At 39.5% G+C, this 22,041-nt stretch overlaps 1 pseudogene; it reads left to right on the top strand.

The window, feature by feature from the left end:
- Positions 1 to 21,169: 21,169 nt before the first annotated feature.
- Positions 21,170 to 21,319, top strand: LOC117998943 (annotated as a pseudogene).
- Positions 21,320 to 22,041: the final 722 nt, after the last annotated feature.

The following is a 22,041-nucleotide window of genomic DNA, read 5'->3' as shown; positions in this document are numbered from 1 at the left end:
TTTTTGTTGATAAGATAAAATTCCAGAAAAAGGAAAGATGGCAGAGGAGTACGGGACCCTATTTCAACTGGTCCCCAGAATTGAGCTGGATATCTACCAGACCACTCTGAGGACCCATGAAACCAGCCTGAGATGTAAGAAGATCTGTATCTCTACAAGCAGAATACGGCAGGCAGTTGGTCTTGAGGTACAAAGCGGGGAGCCGTGATTCCGCAGGCAGATATCGGAGGATAAACTGCAGGGGGAGGGTGCCTGGCCTTGGGGATCCTGCACTGCCGGTGAGCGACAGCCTCGCCCGCTGCCGATGGGGCACAGACTCACAGACCATAGTGGCGGGGAAAGGACTCTAGGGCAGCCCCCGGGGTGGAAACCCGGAGAGGTGGGGTCGCGCGGGTGAACTGGGAGTGGCTGGCGGTTTTAGAAGCACAAAGGGCAGACGCATGCTCCGACCTGGAGGCAGGACTGGGGGCGCTGCCGAGGGGTGCGCAACCCAGGCCACTGCAGTTTATAGCAGCACGGACAGAAACGGAGACGGTGTGGCCTGGAGAGGTCACTGAAGAACAGACTGCAGGTCTCTCTGCTCTGAGGCAGAGGGTTGGAAACGGTCTCTTCTGCTCTGACTCGCAGAAGAGACGCGGAAAGCTGCCAGGAAAAGCCGTCAGAGAACAAAAGCCCCAAAAACTGATTCCCGTGGAGCCCATCCCCCGCCACAGGGGGGCAGGGCAACTCCACCCAAAAAGGGTTGCCTGAGTACAGCACGGCAGGCCCCTCCCCCAGAAGACAGGCTGGGAAAACAAGAGGCCAGCAACCCTAAGGTCCCAAGAGAGCAGGTGCATCTTGCTTGGGTTCTGGTCAATAATTTGGACTCTATACATTCCCTCAAACACCCATCAACAGAATGACTAAGAGGAGGAGCCCCCAAAATAGAAAAGACTCAGAGACTATGACTTATGCTGCAGATTTACAAATGGATGAAGATATAACCAAGATGTCGGAGATGGAATTCAGGCTAGCAATTGTGAAGACAATGGCTAGAATGGAGAAATCAATTAATGGCAACATAGAGTCTCTAAGGGCAGAAATGAAAGCTGAATTGGCAGAACTTAAAAATGCTATCAATGAGATCTAACCAATCTAGATAATCTAACAGCTAGGGTAACTGAGGCAGAAGAGCGAATAAGCGACCTGGAAGACAATATAATAGATAAAAAGGGAAAAGAGGAGGCCAGGGAAAAACAACTCAGAATCCATGAAAATAGAATCAGAGAAATAACTGACACCATGAAGCATTCCAATGTTCAGAATAATTGGAATCCCAGAGGGAGTGGAGAGAGAGAGAGAGGACTAGAAGATGTATTTGAGCAAATTGTAGCTGAGAACTTCCCTAATCTGGGGAATGAAACAAACATTCGCATCCTAGAGGCAGAGAAGACCCCTCCCAAGATCAAGGAAAACAGGCCAACACCCCGGCATGTAATAGTAAAACTTGCAAATCTTAGAACCAAGGAAACCATCCTAAGGGCAGTTAGGGGGAAAAGATTCCTTACGTACAGAGGGAGGAACATCAGAATAACGTCAGACCTATCCACAGAGACCTGGCAAGCCAGAAAGGCCTGGCAAGACATATTCAGGGTACTAAATGAGAAGAACATGCAGCCAAGAATACTTTATCCGGCAAGGCTTTCATTTAGAATGGATGGAGAGATGCAGAGCTTCCACGACCGGCAGAAACTGAAAGAATGTGACCACTAAGCCAGCCCTGCAAGAAATATTAAGGGGGGTTCTATAAAAGGAGAAAGACTCCAAGAGTGATATACAACAGAAATTTACAGGGACAATCTATAAAAACAACGTCTTCACAGGCAACATGATGACAATTAATTCATGTCTTTCAATAATCACTCTCGATGTGAATGGCCTAAACGCTCCCATAAAACGGCACAGGGTTGCAGATTGGATAGAACACAGGACCCATCCATATGCTCCCTACAAGAGACTCATTTTGAACCTAAAGATACATCCAGACTGAAAGTGAAGGGATGGAGATCCATCTTCCATGCCAGCGGACCTCAAAAGAAAGCTGGGGTAGCAATTCTTCTATCAGACAAATTAGATTTTAAACTAAAGTCGGTAATCAGAGACACAGAAGGACACTATATCATTCTTAAAGGATCTATCCAACAAGAAGATCTAACAATTGTAAATATCTATGCCCCCAACATGACAGCAACCATCTACATAAGCCAACTGTTAACCAAAATAAAGAGTCATATTGATAACAATACGTTAATTGTAGAAGACCTCAATACTCCACTCTGAGCAATGGACAGATCATCTAAGCAGAAATCAACAAGTAAACAAGAGCTGTGAATGATACATTGGACCAGATGGACCTCATAGATATTTACAGAACATTCCACCCTAAAATAACAGAATACTCATTCTTCTCAAGGGCACATGGAACTTTCTCCAAAACAGACCACATACTGGGTCACAAATCAGGTCTCAACCGATACCAAAAGATTGAGACTATTCCCTACATATTCTCAGACCACAATGCTTTAAAACTGGAACTCAATCACAAGAAAAAAATTGGCAGAAATTCAAACACTTGGAAGCTAAAGACAACTCCGCTCAAGAATGTTTGGGTCAACCAGGAAATCAAAGAAGAACTCAAACAATTCATGGAAATCAATGAGAACGAAAACACACCGGTCCAAAATCTATGGGATACTGCAAAGGCAGTCCTAAGGGGGAAATACATAGCCATCCAAGCCTCACTCAAAAAATAGAAAAATCCCAAATTCACCAACTAACTCTACACCTTAAAGAACTAAAGAAAAAGCAACAAACGATGCCTAAGCCACGCATTAGAAGAGAAATAATTAAAATTAAAGCAGAGATCAATGAATTAGAAACCAGAAACACAGTAGATCAAATCAACAAAACTAGAAGTTGGTTCTTTGAAAGAATAAGATCGATAAACCACTGGCCAGACTTATCCAAAAGAAAAGAGAAAGGACCCAAATTAATAAAATTATGAATGAAGGGGGAGAGATCACAACTAACACCAAGGAAATAGAAACAATTATTAGAAATTATTATCAACAACTATATGCTAATAAACTGAGCAATCTGGATGAAATGGAGGCCTTCCTGGAAACCTATAAGCTGCCAAGACTGAAACAGGAAGAAATTGACAACCTGAATAGGCCAATAAGCAGTAACGAGATTGAAGCAGTGATTAAAAACCTCCCAAGAGTCCAGGGCCTGATGGATTCCCTGGGGAATTCTACCAAACATTCAAAGAAGAAATAATACCTATTCTACTGAAGCTGTTTCGAAAAGTAGAAACAGAAGGAAAACTTCCAAACTCATTCTATGAGGCCAGCATTACCTTAATCCCCAAACCAAGCAAAGACCCCATCAAAAAGCAGAATTTCAGACCGATATCCCTGATGAATATGGATTCCAAAATCCTCAACAAAATCCTAGCTCATAGGATCCAACAATACATTAAAAGGATCATCCACCACGACGAAGTGGGATTTATCCCCGGGATGCAACGGTGGTTCAACATTCGCAAATCAGTTGATGTGATAGAACACATTAATAAGAGGAGAGAGAAGAACCATATGGTCCTCTCAATTGATGCAGAAAAAGCATTTGACAAAATACAACATCCTTTCCTGATTAAAACTCTCCAGAGTATAGGGATAGAGGGAACATTCCTCAAGTTCATAAAATCCACCTATGAAAAACCCACAGCGAATATCATCTTCAATGGGGAAAACGCTGAGAGCCTTTCCCTTAAGATCAGGAACACGTGAAGGATGCCCACTCTCGCCACTATTGTTCAACATAGTACTAGAAGTCCTAGCAACAGCAATCAGACAACAAAAAGAAATAAAAGGTACTCAGATTGGCAAAGAAGAAGTCAAACTCTTCTCTTTTCGCAGATGACATGATACTTTATGTGGAAAACCCAAAAGACTCCACCCCGAAATTACTAGAACTCATACAGCAATTCAGTAATGTGGCAGGATACAAAATCAGTGCACAGAAATCAGTTGCTTTCTTATACACTAACAACGCAACTGTAGAAAGAAAAATTAGAGAAACGATTCCATTTACAATAGCACCAAAAACTGTAAGATACCTCGGAATAAGCCTAACCAAAGAGGTAAAGGATCTATCTATACTCTAGGAACTACAGAACACTCATGAAAGAAATTGAAGAAGACACAAAAAGATGGAAAAATATTCCATGCTCATGCATTGGAAGAATAAACATTGTTAATATGTCTATGCTACCCAGAGCAATCTATACCTTCAATGCCATCCCGATCAAAATTCCAATGACATTTTTCAAAGTGCTGGAACAAACAATCCTAAAATTTGTATGGAATCAGAAAAGACCCCGAATTGCCAAGGACATGTTGAAAAAGAAAAACAAAGCTGGGGGCATCACGTTGCCCGATTTCAAGCTATATTACAAAGCTGTGATCACCAAGACAGCATGGTACTGGCACAAAAACAGACATATAGACCAATGGAACAGAATAGAGAACCCAGGTATGGACCCTCAACTCTATGGTCAAATAATCTTTGACAAAGCAGGAAAAAACATGCAATGGAAAAAAGACAGTCTCTTCAGTAAATGGTGCTGGGAAAATTGGACAGCCACATGCAGAAGAATGAAACTCGACCATTCTCTAGCACCATTCACAAAGATAAACTCAAAGTGGATGAAAGACCTCAATGTGAGACAGGAATCCATCCAAATCCTAGAGGAGAACATAGGCAGTAACCTCTTTGACATCGCCCATAGCAACTTCTTTCATGATACATCTCCAAAAGCTAGTGAAACAAAAGCAAAAATGAACTTTTGGGATTTCATCAAGATAAAAAGCTTCTGCACAGCAAAGGAAACAGCCAACAAAACAAAGAGGCAACCCACAGAATGGGAGAAGATATTTGCAACTGACACTACAGATAAAGGGCTGCTATCCAAGATCTATAAAAAACTTCTCAAACTCAACACCCAAAAAACAATCAAGTCAAAAAGTGGGCAGAAGATATAAAAAGACACTTCTCTGTGAAGAAGACATACAAATGGCTAACAGACACATGAAAAAATGTTCATCATCATTAGCCATCAGGGAAATTCAAATCAAAACCACATTGAGATACCACCTTACACCAGTCAGAATGGCAAAAATGGACAGGGAAAGAAACAACAAATGTTGGAGAGGTTGTGGAGAAAGGGGAACCCTCTTACACTGTTGGTGGGAATGCAAGTTGGTACAGCCACTTTGGAAAACAGTGTGGAAGTGCCTCAAAAATTTAAAAATAGAGCTACCCTATGACCCAGCAATTGCACTACTGGGTATTTACCCCAAAGACACAGATGTAGTGAAAAGAAGGGCCATATGCACCCCAATATTCATAGCAGCAATGTCCGCAACAGCCAAACTGTGGAAAGAGCGGAAATGCCCTTCAACAGATGAATGGATAAAGAAGATGTGGCCCATATATACAATGGAATATTACTCAGCCATCAGAAAGGATGAATACCCCACTTTTACATCAACATGGATGGGACTGGAGGAGATTATGCTAAGTGAAATAAGTCAAGCAGAGAAAGTCAATTATCATATGGTTTCACTTATTTGTGGAACATAAGGAATAGCATGGAGGACACTAGGAGAAGGAAGGGAAAAATGAGGCAGGGGGGAATTGGAGGGAGAGATGAACCATGAGAGACCATGGACTCTGAGAAACAAACAGGGTTTTAGAGGGGAGGGGGGATTGGTTAGCCCGGTGATGGATATTAAGGAGGGCACATACTGCATGGAGCACTGGGTGTTATACGAAAACAATGGATCGTGGATCACCACATCAAAAACTAATGATGTACTACTGTATGGTGACTAACATAACATAATAAAATTTAAAAAAAAAAAGAGTTGATAAAACAAGAAATTGGTTGAAAAAGGAAAGAGAAAAAAATTAAAATTGAAAGACTAAAGAATCGTGGGGGGAAATCATGAATTCTATATGCTATATTCCTCTAGCACTGGAGTTTTGCAGTTCCCAATGATCAGTAAACTTGGCCTTGGCTGGATGTTCTTGCTGATCTTCTGGGGGAGGGGTCCGTTGTGTTGATTCTCAATTGTCTTTGCCCCAGGCGGGATTGTAGTACCACCCTTGCCAGGAGGCCAGGCCAAGTAATCTGCTCCAGTTTGCTCGAAGTTCCTTTGGTTTCCTGAAGGTTTTCCCCAAAGCTTTAGAGGATGAGAATTAAAATAGCAGCTTCCCAATGTCCAGCCCAGGAGCCAAAAGCTTGGGACTGAATCCTCAGTGTGCCCTCAGGAGAAGCAGTCAATCACTCCTGTCTCCCTGGTCTCCACCCACACTCTGTGCTCACTCAGCCTGTGACAGTGTTTCCATCTCAGGCACACTGACTCCGTTTCAAGTCTCCAAAGCCTGCAGACTCCTGTGGGGAGCACCTGTGCCGTTCCTCCCAGGGAAGGAAGGACAGTCCAACTGGTTCTGCTGTTTCTTGGGCCCCTGCTCAGAGAGCAGTTGCCCAACCGTGCCACAGTTCACGGTTTATGGCAACCCCGAGCTGAGAGCCCACTCCTGGGCTCACTCTTTGCAGCCAGCTTCCCCTCTCTAATGCCTGGGAACTCTGCTGCACTCAGGCATCCCTGGTTTTCCTGTGACCTGGAGGATTCTGAGACCACACTGTCCCACTTAGGATTCCACCCCCGCTTCACTGTCTGAGCACCTTTCAGGCAAGGATGTCCCTCACTGGAGCTGACTTCTGAAAGTTCTGATTTTGCACTCTGCTGCTATATCACCGTTCTATGCCTCTATCCTATCTTCTGGAGGTTTGTGGAAATCTCTGGTATTCTTTGGCTTATAAAAGCATTATTCTGATCTCTGTCTTCATCTTCATAGGGCATTCTCTGTGTGTTTTCCATGTCCTTTTCATAAGAACACCCGTCCTACTGGATTAGAGGCCCAACCTATTTCATTATCCCCTCATCTTAACTGTATCTGCAATATGCAACTTATTTCCAGGTAAGGTCACATTATAAAGTATTGGGGTTTAGTACTTCAATATATGACACAATTCACCCAAAAAAAGCAGCAAATGACCCTATTTCTTGACTCATATGGCTAAAAAATACCAAGAACTGAAGAAGAGAAGATTGATGTGTAGTTTGCAGATCTAAGCCTGCTCAGAGACCTAAAGCCCTTCAATGTAAGGGGAAGCTGAGTCCTCGTGAGCAAAAAAGCCAGTGTTTCTCCAATCATTTTCCAGAGGAATGTGTTACCATTTACCAGAGCAACTCTACATTGGTGAAGAGTATACCCAACCCTTCCAGGAACTATTGGATATGAGGTCTAGCTGACACTGATACCAGGGCACCCCAAAGGGAGGCCAGATAATAAATGGAGTCCTGGCCCAAGGGGTCTGCAGGCCCACCATCTGGCCATGTTCCTGGTCCCTGAGTAATTGGGATGGATACATTTAGCAACAGCCAGAACTCAAACACTGGTTCTCCTACCTGTGAAATAAGAGCTGTTATGACAGAAAGGCACAAAGGAATCCCATGATTATGCTTCCCTCTTACCCCTGTTCCAGATAATAAATCAGAAAAACATTGTAGCCAGGTGAATAAAAACTCTCAAAGAGTGGCTCCTACAAAAACCATAAAGCTCATGGATGAATCAGCTCAATATGTTGGTGCAAGATGACAACTGCTATCAAACTATAGCGCCATGCATGAGTTAACTACTGTAGTGTTACTCAGAATGTAGTCCACAGACAAAAGTCAGTTCACAAACTATTTTCTATCATTCCACAACAAAATATAAAAACAAATATAAAAAGTGAGACTACACATTTGAAAACATTTATAGCAATCAAGTGTGTGATTTTATATTTTACAAAAGGATCAATCATGATGACTAAAAACAAAACAAAGCACAGACTCTATCTCACCAAAGCTGATCTAGCTATCTTACAAACATTAAATACCTGTCTGTGTGTGTTAGGCACCAAAGACACAGATGTGCAAACCATAGCCCCTGGGAAGATAAGGTCTGTTCTGAGTGCTAATGTATGAATAGAAGTTAGCTGGGAAAAGAAGAGAAGCAAGACCATTCCAAGAAGAGGAGATGGCATATATGCAAAGCCATTTGGAGAACCATACCAAGTTTGTTAAGTCTAAACCCATGAGAGAATGACAAGATAAAGGCAGAGGTAGAATCATTAAACAGTCTGAATGCCAGGCTTTTATAATGAAGGTGACTAGTAATTATTAAAGGATTTTAAATAGAAGTTCATGATCAGATCTGTGTTTTAACAAAGACTTTCTAGCAATAAGCCAGTTAAGAGTAATCCAGGAGAGAAAAGAGCTAAGGAAATAGCATTCATGATGGGGACAGAGAAGAAAGGAGATACTCAAAAAGGATTCTGAAAGGAGGCCAAAACTTTCTAAAAAAAAGGAAGAAAGAAATGTCTAAGATGACTTGGGTTCTTCTATAACTCCTATACCCCCTAGCAGAAAAGTCTTCTAGTTTAAACCCCTATTTTATATCTATCTTAGCAGACTTTTATTTCCATTACTTATTCACATGTCTCTCTCCCCATGGTGAATTCATTACGGACAAAGATTACGGCTTATTCACTTTATATTGTCAGCAGCGCCAGAACTAAGATGAGAAAAGTAAGGAACTCACTTCTGGGTTCATGCCAGTGCAAGGCTGAATCTCCTGTTTTAAAAGTTTGATACTTCGTTCATCATGGATATTTTCTACTTACATTTTAATTTTTTTAAATGTTATTTGTCTTGATTACTGAGTTTTTCGGCACCCTCTTAAATTTTACACACAAGGCAAGTACCTCACTTACCTCATACTAGTTCCTGCCCTGATTCTCTGTGCCTAACGCAAGCAGGTACTTAAGTGCATGCTGAAAGAAGGAAAAGCAATCAAATGGCATAAGCAATAAGACAAATAGTGGTGGGTCACTCACAGAGAAAGGAGGAGCAACAGACCTTGGGAAAAATTAATGAGTTTATAATGCATGTCGGAAGCATTGCTAGGTGATTATCTTATAGATTCATTTATTATTAAACAAAGGCAGCATTTATAATAAGAAATATTAAAGGCTGACAGTACTCAAGGAATTGTCCTAAGGATATTTTCCCATTATCTTTTTAAAGCTTACATTAATATTTGAGGTATTACAGCAATATCCTATTTCGCAGCTCAGCTTATGAGTTAACATTGCTTAGGTTACCAAGATAAGTTGTTCATTACAAAAATGTATCATTAATACTTACAATCTTTGATATTACCCTACCAAATACCCTATCGGCTAGGTCTAACCTGACCTCTTTATGTGAAATACCACCCCCATTACCTTATTTCCGTATCCCTGCTCACTTTCCTTCATAGCATGATTATCACTTGATATAGTATATATTGATTTATTATTTTTCTTCCCCCTTTAAAAAGATGAGCTCTATGAGAACATGGGATCTGTTTTATTCATAAATTGTATCCTTAACACCTGGAATAAATATCACTGAAGGTCATGACAAAAGGTAGGAGGGTAGCTGAAACAAAAATAGGACAAAGAAAATAAATAAAGCCCTGTGTGGACACAAAACTAGGAGCTAGGAGCTCACAAGAATGTAACTGAAATCCCTAGGGGTCAAAAACAAATGTGCAATTGGTAACCAGAGTAATGAGCTTGAGAGCTTACCTATGGTTACCTTGGGGAGGTTTTCCAGTTAGGTAATCAGTGGACATAGGTTTTTACAGTTTTTGACCAGATAAGAACCAAATCTCTGCAGAAAGATGGTACTTCAAATGGCTACCAGCTTGGGTATCACTGTCATACCAGAACATGAAAAAATACTTGCCTCAGCCTGGGTCCTGGGAAAAATGAAAAGGTGTCCCTGAGAATTATTTACTGTGACCTCCTCTCAAATCTTTGGGCTTTAAATTTATACTATCTACATGGTCTAGGAATCCCAACCCAAAAAACTGAAATACATATTGGTTCTGGGGTGTGCTAGTTATCAATTTATTGTCTATCAGCTCCAAGTCCACCCTTCTCTGTCCTGCTTTGTAATATTGGAGCTGTACCCTATAAATATTTCTCTTGTACCTGATGGCTCAATGTTAAGCTTTGCCAAGAGTATCCTGAAGGGACAAGGCTAGTCAGCCCATTGAGAAAAGATAAATGATTTCAAACAAACTGATTTTTCTCATTAAATATAATAAAATATATAAGATTTGTTTCTGAAAACCCAATAGAAAGCTAATACCCAGAATTCTCACCTAACACACATTCTTTTCTTCCCATGGTAAAAAAAAAAAAAAAAAAAAAAAGGCTGACTTCAAGCCAAGCTTAATTTTTCAAATATTAAAATATTCCCTAGTTACATCTAACATTTGAATGAATTTTCAGCTTCTTCAACTCAACAGATGTATTTTTGAAGATTTACAACCTCCTATCTACATGGATGGCTTTTAAGAAGCTTTTTAGGCTAGTAACCTCCAGTTTCATTTGGCGTAAGATTGGTTGTTTACATACCCCATTTCACAATCCAAAATCTCCCCCATTTTACAGAATAACAAAGGGTTATGTACATTTTAGCTATAATAAGAATGAAAATCATTCAGGGAAAAAAAAAAAAAACAGGCTTGCCATGATTTTGACTTGCTCTATATTAACTTTAACTTCCTCTACATTAGAACTGTGAAGTGAAAAACATACCTCATCCCATATTCTAGCAGGTACTGCCCTATAATGGTTAATTTTATGTCCCAACTTCACTGGGCCATAGAGTACCCAGATATTTGGTCAAACATTTTTCTGGGTGTTTCAATGAGGATGCTTTTAAATGAGATTAACATTTAAATCAGTAGATGAGGGCGCCTGGGTGGCTCAGTCGTTAAGCCTCTGCCTTCGGCTCAGGTCATGATCTCAGGGTCCTGGGATCGAGTCCCACATCGGGCTCCCTGCTCTGCGGGAAGCCTGCTTCTCCCTCTCCCACTCCCCCTGCTTGTGTTCCTGCTCTCCCTATGTCTCTCTGTCACATAAATCAATCAATCAATCAATCAGTAGATGAGGAAAGCCAATACCTTCCCTAAGGTGGGTGGGGCTTATCCAATCAGTTAAAGGTCTGAATAAAACCAAAAAGGTTGATCTTGCCCCAAGTAGGAGAAAATTGCTTCTGCTTGACTGCTTTCAAACTGGGATATGTTTTTTTCCTGCCTTTGGACTTGAACTGAAACATCAGCTCTTCCTGGGTCTTGAGCCTGCCAGCCTTCAGACTGAAACTATGCCATCAGCTCTCCTGGTTCTCAGGTCTTCTGGCTCACACTGAAACTACACTAGCAGATCTCCTAGGTCTCCAGCTTGTCAACTCACCCTGCAGATTTTGGGACTTGTCAGACTTCCTTATTACAAATCAATCTGTGTGTGTGTATGTGTGTGTGTGTGTGTGTGTTTATTAGTTCTGTTTCTCTGGAGAACACCCCAAATGGTCTCCTATTGTCCACCTCCCCACTAAAACATTTCCCTATAGATATATACATGCTCCAGACCTTTCTTGCCCATTTTGAAAGATATTATGTTTACTGTCCCCTCTTTTCCTCTTCTCCATCCCTGCCATGCCACTACCTTCTAAAAAATATTCCTACCCTATCTCTGTAATTATGTAGCTAGAATATGAGCTGGCATTTTTTAAATTTTATTTTATTATGTTATGTTAGTCACCATTCATTACATCATTAGTTTTTGATGCAGTGTTCCATGATTCACTGTTTGCGTATAACACCCAGTGCTCCATTCAATACGTGCCCTCAATACCCATCACCAGGCTAACCCATCCCCCCGGCCCCCTCCCCTCTAAAACCCTCAGTTTGTTTCTCAGAGTCCATAGTCTCTCATGGTTCATCTCCCCCCTCCAATTTACCCCCCTTCATTTTTCCCTTCTTTTTTTTTTAACATATAATGTATTATTTGTTTCAGAGGTACACGTCTGTGATTCAACAGTCTTACACAATTCACAGCATTCACCACAGCACATACCCTCCCCAATGTCTATCACCCAGCCACCCCATCCCTCCCACCCCCCACCACTCCTCAGTTTGTTTCCTGAGATTAAGAATTCCTCATATCAGTGAGGTCCTATGATTCATGTCTTTCTCTGACTGATTTATTTTGCTTAGCATAATACCCTCTAGTTCCATCCACGTCATTGCAAATGCCAAGAGTTCGTGTTTTTTGATGGCTGCACAATATTCCATTGTATATATATACCACATCTTCTTTATCCATTCATCTGTTGATGGACATCTTGGCTCTTTCCATAGTTTGGCTATTGTGGACACTGCTGGTATAAACATTGGGGTGCATGTACCCCTTCGGATCACTATATTTGTATCTACCCAGTAGTGTAATTGCTGGGTCGTAGGGTTGAGCTGACAACTTTTTGAAAAGACTGCCTACTCTCCAGGCCACAGTTGTTTGGCTGGGGGAAGGAAGGAACATCTGATCCAAGCTGGGCCAATCAGAGGCCTTACAAGATGTAAGATTTGTGGGTTGTTTTTTTTTAATTTAGAAACTGAAGAGAGTTGATTGAAGGCCTTTTCTGCTAGCAGCCATGCACAGAAATCAGAGTTAGATTAGAATTAGAATACAGAATTCTAAGAGCATGAAGCAAATACACTGAAGCAGAGGCAAGAGCTGAAAAAAGAACCCTACTGATAATAGCCGATTCCTCTGTCCTGTCGACTCCTAAAGCTTAGCCTCACCCTGCCTCTGTCTCAGTTATAGCAGTCAATAAATTCCCTTTTGACCTAAGCTGGACTGAATTAGGTTTCAGTCAACTGCAACCAGAGGAGACACAGTAAATCCCTACTGTGTGCAAATCATTATGGAAATTTATATACCTGAAACTAAACACAACCAAACTGAATTCATGTATTTTATATTATCTGTTTTCCATGAATTGATAGTTTTCAAAAAATTAAACGTGTCCACTCTTTGACCTAAAAACATCAACATTGAGGCTACTTAAAACGCAAAATTTCCCCAAAAAGAATCTCTCTTTGCTTGTATTTATAAGGGACTTACCAAATCAGAAAGCATAATTAGAAACCATGATGAGTTCCATGTTCCCTGACGAACACTATGAAGTCCCATTAAAAATAATATATAAAAATAATACCATAACAGAAAATACTAAAAAATTCCACAATCTCTGAATCTTTCAGGAAAATCATGCATATTTATAAAACGAGGACATCAATAAATAAATATCTTCTTGGTACTTATAAATTTAGTGTTTTCTTCTAAGTCAGATAAAAGCTGAAATTTATTATCTTCTTATACATCATAGAACCCCTGTTACAGAGAAAGCATCTAATTATAAAGTAGTTATTAGTCTATAGGTCATATGAAAAATAAACTGGCCCTAAATTTCCTCTTCAACAAGACCAATGTTATTCTGTGAAATAGGAAAGATGGTGGCTTGGATTAACTAAAATTCAAATAAACACACAATCTTCAGTACTCAAATTCAATCAAATTCAAAGTCTATAACCATCTACTATTTTATCAAGTTGCTAACAACGGTTTTAATGGCTGATTTCTCTAATCTCAAGCCCTGTATATTTTCCAGAATGATGTGCTAAGCAGCACAAATGTGAATAAAAAGAAAATCAAAGACAAAGAAGGAAACACACATATGCACTTCAAAAATAAACATGTTAAGAACTTAGTCATGAAGGGTTTGTACCCTCTAATGATCATAGTTCCATGTAACTTCTTTTTTATTCATTCTAATTTCACCATTAGGAAAGAGAATCAGGTGACCTGAGAATGGGTGACAGAGGAAAAGCAAGCTTGGAAGTAGTCAATACTTTTAATAAGGCAAGTGAAACAACTAGATGCTGAGAGATAAACAAGTTACTAAAAGCTTTAACAAAACGCAAAGCCCCATAATCAGCAGAAAGATCAGAAAGGTTAGGTATTCCATGTTTTCAATTTATAGAATTTCAGGAAATGTTATGAGCTTCATTTTCCCAACAGCACCCTAAGTACTAAATATATCTCAAGTTCAGTTCAAAGAACTATATTTTCACAAATCCTTATATAAATCAAAAACCCCTTATTCTACTGCAGTATTCTCAATCCCATCCCCATTAAGATTCCTCACACAATAACCACTCTGCCAAGAGAGTAGCAGAGGGATTATCAGAGAAGATATAAAGATTAGCACCTGCTAATACTAATATCCAATTCAGAAGTATTTGTCCATGTGATTCTAATCCAGTAAATATGTTTTACAGTTATGAGCCTTTGGCATTTTGGGATATACGGCATTCAATCTAAACAATGAAATGTTCAGAAAGGTTTTTGAGTCTCTGCTAAGGAAAGCATTTTAATCAAAGAGTCTGTCAAAATGAGATTAGAGTTAATATAAGTAACATCAATGAAAGGTTTGGCGGAAAAGATTAAATTCAGTAAGTCTTAAATACTTAGTTACCTCAGGAGATTAATACAAGAAGGAAAAGACATGGATTCTTCATACATCTCACAATGAAGAGAATGTGTATATAAAGGAGAGAGAGGGCATAAACATATATGCTTGCCTATGTATAAAATCTTTATAGAGAATACATGAAAAACTGAAAGAATGGTTGCCTCTGGACTAAAGGACTGGGGGACCAGTGAATTGGGCTAAGAACACTAACTTTTCATTATATATTCTTTCAACTTATGGAATATGTGACTATATTTTCAATTCAATAAACAAATTTAAAATAAAAAGCATAAACCATGAATACAAATAATGTCTATGAAAGTAAAATATGTAAGCTACATGAAAAAGATACAAAGCACACTGGAGATTCAGAGGACAGAAAGATGACTCATCTATGAAAACAAGGAAACTGTCAACAAGGAGATGGTACTTGAGATGGGCCTTAAATGATGGGTAGAATAGATATATAAGAGAAATCATCCCAGGGAGGAGAATACTTGACTATAGACGCAAAGTTGGGAAAGGATGGGGCATGTTTAGGAAAGTATTCATGCAGAAGTTTAAGTCACATATAAGGTGCCATATTCTTTTTCTATGGCTGCTAACAAATTACCATATAATTAGAGCCTTAAATCAACACAAATTTATCATCTTATGGTTTCTGTGGCGAGGAGTCCATGTTAGGTTGGTCCTCTGCTCAGGTACTCATTAGGCTCAAATCAAAGTATCTGCCAGGGCTATGGTTTCATCTAAAGTGTGGGGTCCTCCTCCAGGATCACCGGTTGTGGGCTGAATTTAATTCCTTGCATTGCTAAGACTGACTCCCATTCTCAGATAAGAATAATGTACCTTTCAATTAACGTCAACTGATTTGTAACCTCATCACAGGTGTGATAACTCATCATATTCACACACTCACAAGTTCTGCCAGCACACAAAGAAGACTATACAGAAGCCACTCAAGAGAAGAGGATTATACAGGACATGTACATCACAGTAAGAATCTTCGGGAACATCTTAGAATTCTGCCTAGCACAGATGGTAATAGAAGATGAGAATAAAAATTCTTTAGGGCTATACCAAAATCCAACTAGTTTTCCTATTTTTCTGTTCCCAAAGATGCTGCTGTGTGTAAAATGTATATATACAATTACAGCTGCAACCAAGAATCTTCCCATATTTGGTAACTCTATTCTTTGACTGTTGATGGTAGTCACTTCTAATATGGCCTATTTTACTAACTGGGAATATCTGCCTCTCTCTCACAGTCTTTAATTCAATATGAATCATTCCTACCTCTTAATGAGGTAATTCCTGGCTGGCTTCTCTGTTACTGTTAGATTAATACTGAACTTATTAAGGACCTCCCTCACTCCACAAAGACCTAGAATCTTTGTTGTGCATTTTCCCCTTCTATTATTGGCTTTTATTTTTCTTGTCTTATGTTAGTTCATGCTACAAAAGCAATTTTAGGTATTCTGTGGTTCTCTAGCCTCCATCTTATCTATCCAAGAAAGAATTACAAATTCCGCAAAATGTCAGTTCTAGGGCCATATGGATGATTAAGTATACACATAATTAATATTTCTACAGTGCTGAATACGACTCTTTAGGAACACAAGTCTCAGACTTAGAAATACTTCTTTGATCTGGCAGCTTATATTTTTCTCATAGATAAAAATGAAAAGGTTTCATAACTTCTGCCTACTGATTTAGATGACAAATATGCTGATAGACAAAGAAGTAGAACACCATAAAAGAAGGCCACCTTATATAACTATTAGTCTCTCATAACAACATGGCACAAGGTTTGAGATCTTCTTCAGACAGCTACTACCACTGCTATAGTGATTTAACAAGGTGATCTGTATTCTCCAATTTTATTTTTTTATTTTTTTTAGGTAAACTCTACACCCAATATAAGGCTTGAACTCAAAACCCTGAGATCAAGAGTTGCATGCTCTATCAACTGAGCCTGGCAGGTGCCCCTGTATTCTCCAATTTTAAACAAAGCATTATTATGTCTTCTTCTAAGAAAAGGGGTATTTATTAAGAATTAGTTTGATGGTAGAAATGGTAAAATAAACATTGCTAGCGATAATTAAAATTTTAATAGTCTTAGCTTACAAACATGGCTTTCAAATTTGCAAACAGATTGTCAGGCCAAGTACAAGAGTCAGCTTTTTTTAATAGCAGTTTTTATAGCATAATAGGTAATTAAGCCAACAAATACTAAATGAGTCCCCACTAAGTGTAAGGCACTGTCTAGTAGGTGGGTGATGGTGGAGAAGAAAAATTACAGGATGAATCAAATATGAATTCTGCCCTCGAGTTATTTATAAGTGAAAAGAAAATCCTGAGGACAGGATCAACCCAATTTTCCTTTCCCTTCTGTAGCAGACAGACTCTTTAAGTGATCCCTATCATCCCCAATTCCTGTGTTCCTGTCCTTGTATGACCGTCTCCCCTTGAGTGTGGGCAGGACCTATGGCTTGTTTGTAACCAAAAGAATTTGCTAAAGGTGACAGAAAATGTACATAATTATTTGTACTTAAGTATGTGATTATATTACAAAACATTATAGCACCTATCTGGATGGAGACTCTCTCCTTTGCTGGCTTTGAGGAAGCAAACAGCCATGGTCAGAATGCCTCATGACCAGGAACTACAGGAGGCTTCTAGGAGCTGAAGCCGACCTCTAGCTGACAGCCAGCAAGAAACTGAAGCCTTTAGTCCTACAGCAAGGAACCAAATTCTGCCAACAACCTGAGTAAACCTGGAAACTGTTCCTTTCCCAGTCAAGCCTCAGTGGAGAACCACCTCTTGGCAAACACCTTGATTCAAGTTTTGTGAGATCTTCAGCAGAGGGCCCACAGAAACTAAATGCATGTTGTTTAAGACTAAATTTATGGTAATATTGTTGTTACAGAGCAAAAGATAAACAAATATACCTTCATTCTTTTTTTTTTAAGATTTTATTTTTTTACTTGAAAGAGAGAGCACACGAGAGAGCACAAGCAGGGAAGCAGCAGAGGGAGAGGGAGAAGCAGACTCCCACTGAGCAGGGAGCCCGATGTGGGGCTCGATCTCAGGACCCTGAGATGCCCTGAGATACCCTGAGAGGCACAACCAGAGATGAGTGTGTAAAGCCTAACTTGATCTGCACACTCCCACTGTGCCTCAGGGTATCTTTCTCTGAATGCCCTGTTTGCAAACATCTAGGTCAGTCCCATGGCTTAAACAACAATGTCCTAAATAGGGCGTGAGAATAAATCAAATGCACAATAATGTAAGCAGACGCTTAACTGACTGAGCCACCCAGGTGCCCTGATACACCTTCATTCTTCTCAAATTGCTCACATATCATAAGGGGCAAATTCAAGTATCCTAAACATCAGGTCACCACTGGTAATATGAAACCCCCAGCCTACACACAAGAGAAAAGCAGAATCAGTTACACAGTCACACTCTTCTAAGAAGCAGGCTCCAATTTGTTGCCAATATTGCCAGAAGGACCACGCTGGTTACCTGATTAACAGTTCAAAAACTAAAGATCAGCAGCTCTTCTCAGAGCGCAAGAAGCTTCCATTTCCTGACTAAATGATCAGAAGGAGCCACCAGGCCTATTAAGTATGAATGGAAAACCTGAAGGGTCAAGGGGCACCACAGTGGCTGGTAGAGATGACCAGCTTAGGTGTAGAAGAAAACTCTCATTCCTACTTACTCAAAGTAAAAATATATACCTCCTAGTAAAATACGGCTATTTTGCCTCTTGTCTAAAAGTCACCTTTCCTTATATTTTCTGTTTTATTGAGGTATAACTGACGAATAAAATTGTAAGATAAAGTGCACAATGTGATGATATGACATATGCACACATTGTAAAAGGATTCCCACAATCAAACTTATTACATATCCATTGCCTCACATATTTACCTCTCTCTTTTTTAAACCACCTTTTCTTAAATGCAGTGAGACCCTGTTTGGGACATGCATTCATTATAAATAAGCCAGAGTAAGCCTACTACCATCTGAAGGTTCTTACCATCACTTTTTCAGAAGTCCCATCACCACAGGCTCATTGCAGCACAAATATTTTCACAAAGAGTGGAAGTGGTATATTAATACAATTTTATCAGGATAATACATGTAACTAAAAACAATTAACAGTATTTATTTTTTTTTATTATCCAGCAATGAGAACTGGAAAAGTATTCAACTGTTACTGTACTTATTTAACGTTCACTTTTTAAAGAGTCAGTTATTTGTTGTAAAACACAAAATGTGTGACAAAATATATGCTTAGAGTAATGTAGTTTTCTCCTTCACAAAAGGAGATTCACTACATTATATCATTTCATTTTTCTATATTATATCATTTCATTTTTCTCAAGCAAAAGTGAATCAATTATCTATTTCTAAATGGGCAGCTAACAAAACTAACTTTTATTACATATTTAAGAGAGTTATTTAATCTCTTTTAATTACACACACACACACAAAGGCTTTTTGCAAACCATTAACAGTTAAGAAGTACTTCCAATGACACTTTAGGTAGATAAAATATTCTTGGTTGTCTGAGAAAACCATTCCTACAACATTAGTAAATGCATAATCACATATCCAAATTGCAGGAAATAAAAGCAAAATAATTGGAAAGAATATACATTTACTCTAAGTAAAGCTCCAGGGCACAACCAGAGATGAGTGTGTAAAGCCTAACTTGATCTGCACACTCCCACTGTGCCTCAGGGTATCTTTCTCTGAATGCCCTGTTTGCAAACATCTAGGTCAGTCCCATGGCTTAAACAACAATGTCCTAAATAGGGCGTGAGAATAAATCAAATGCACAATAATGTAAATGAATATATCTCCTAGATATAATGAAGGACTAAATGTAACAATGTTAAAACCCGGCATAGAGAGGCCTGAAACAAACCAAAACAAAAATATTTCTAAGGCTTTCTAAAATAAAAGATTTAAAATAGGCAGGTTAATGAAGAATAACCTATAGACAGCTATTCTCGCCTTAGTGAGGGGCAAAAGTCACATTTGGGTCTTTTACCTGCTACTTCTAAGTTATAAGTAATAACCTGGTATACCAAACTCACAAAAATTCAGCCCACAGCACAAAACAAGTGGAGTAACTGGCCTCAGCCTAAAATAATGGTTCTACCATATTTCTTGGAATCCTTCCCAGAAGGCTCTGGACCCCTACTTTTTGAGACCTGTGACATGCACCAATAATTGATTTAAATCGTTTATCTCTGCTACTAAGATATACAGTAACATGGGTGGCCATTCTGTCTCCCACCTGTGCCCTAAGCTGCACTAAGCATCTCACATATTCAACAGAATGACCTAAATATGTTGTGCATTATATAGAACAGGGGTCTACAAACTTTTCCTATAAAGTGCAGATAGTAAATATTTTAGACTTCATGGGACCACGTAGTCTCTGCTAGAGCTATCCAACATCATGGCATGAAAAGAGTCTTAGAGAATGTGTAAGGGCGCCTGGGTGGCTCAGTTGGTTAGGCGACTGCCTTCGGCTCGGGTCATGATCCTGGAGTCCCTGGATCGAGTCCCGCGTCAGGCTCCCTACTCGGCAGGGAGCCTGCTTCTCCCTCTGACCCTCCCCCCTCTCATGTGCTCTCTCTCTCTCGTTCTGTCTCAAATAAAAAAAAAAAGAGAGAATGTGTAAATGAATGGGTATGGCTGTATTCCAGGAAAACTTTATTTACAAAAGGCAAGCTATAGGCTAGATTTGGACCACAAGCCATAGTTTGTCAACTCCTGACAGGAACTCTCAGGGGACCCCACACTTCAAATTTTTCTCAAGTCTAATAAATAGCTGAAAATCTCCCTTTGGTTGAGAAGAGAAGAAAACTGAACAATTTTTATTCTTTTTTTTTTTTTTAAGATTTTATTTATTTATTTGAATGAGAATGAGAGAGAGCACATGAGAGGGGGAAGGGTCAGAGGGAGAAGCAGACTCCCCGCTGAGCAGGGAGCCTGATGCGGGACTCAATCCAGGGACTCCAGGATCATGACCTGAGCCGAAGGCAGTCGCCTAACCAACTGAGCCACCCAGGCGCCCTTTATTCTATTTTTAAATTGCCAAGATCATATACTAGCTATACAGCAGACCTAGGGATCTGTGGGACTCCCTGAATGAACAAACAAGACATTATGGTAGATGAGAAATGAAGAAGGGTAAAGATGGTCAGTAATTTTAACCAACAACAAATAGTTATTGAAAATCATTACACCCATAAAAATTCTATCTGATCTAAAAATATTATATTTTTCCTGCCAATATTTAATAATGCATACCCTTCCCTCTCCTACTTTTTTCCACTCCTTCTCTATTGCTTACCTTGTGTAAAAACAGATAAAAGCAGCACTTGATGGTAGCAATAGCTTCCTCACTGGTCTCCCTGCTTCCAGAAATGAGCTACCTAAAACACAATTCTGTTCTGCTTACAATAAGTTGCCAATTTAGCAATGGATAAGCATATGAAATGTGGGTCACAGAGAACTTAGTGTGAGTCTAGATTCTGTAATTTATTAGCTGTGTGACAAGCTTTGCGCAGTGGCAGTATCGTAGCCAATGAGGTTTATCCAAGGCGTGATTGTTGCTAATATTAGCTGTGTGACCCTGGGCAATTTACTTAACCTCTCCAACTTCTATTTCCTTATCCATAAAATAGTTTTTAAAAAGTCATAAAGTTGTGGTAAAAAGTAAATAAGGGAATGTAAAATACTTATCAAAATACCTGATACATTATAATCATTCAATAAATGTATGATATGATTACGGTAACTGTAGAGTTAATGTGTTTTAAAACCCGTCTGCATATTCTTTGAAATTCCTCCCACTGAGAGGTAAGATCTACGTGCCCTCCCCTTGAATCTGGGTCAGCCTTAGTAAGTTGCTTGTAACCATGAGAATGCAGCAGAGGTGAGACTGTATGGTTTCTGAGGCTATGTCAGAAAAAGCCATACAGCTTCTCTCTGAGTCTCTTGATACACTCTCTGGGGCCACGTAAGAAATCCAGGTACTCTGACATTGCAACATTGGAGAGACCACATATAAGCACTATTCAGCTGAGCATCCACCCAGCCATGTGAGTAAACCATCTTCGTCAACTAACCCAGCTAAGCCTTCAGATGACCACAACCATACAGATGACCATAGCCAACATCTGACTGCAACTATCTGACCACAGAATTGTGAGCAAAACAAACTGTTACTTTAAATAGTTAAGTTTTGGGTAATTTGGTAGGTAGACAGCAATAGCAACCAGAACAAAATTTTAGTGTAAGTAGTGATGTAACAAAAATCTAAAACATACAGCATTGGCCAAATCCCTCAGCAGCCTCACAAGAAACACAGGATAAAGATGCGCCTGGCTTGAAGAGGTTTACAGTTATGACTTTTATCTAATGGAGT

This window comes from Mirounga leonina, unplaced genomic scaffold (assembly GCF_011800145.1).
Source record: "Mirounga leonina isolate KUSES-001 unplaced genomic scaffold, KU_Mleo_1.0 Mir_418, whole genome shotgun sequence".
In the NCBI taxonomy this organism is placed as follows: Eukaryota; Metazoa; Chordata; class Mammalia; order Carnivora; family Phocidae; genus Mirounga; species Mirounga leonina.
The sequence above is the reverse complement of the archived record's forward strand: the minus strand, read 5'-3'. Positions and strand labels throughout refer to the sequence as shown.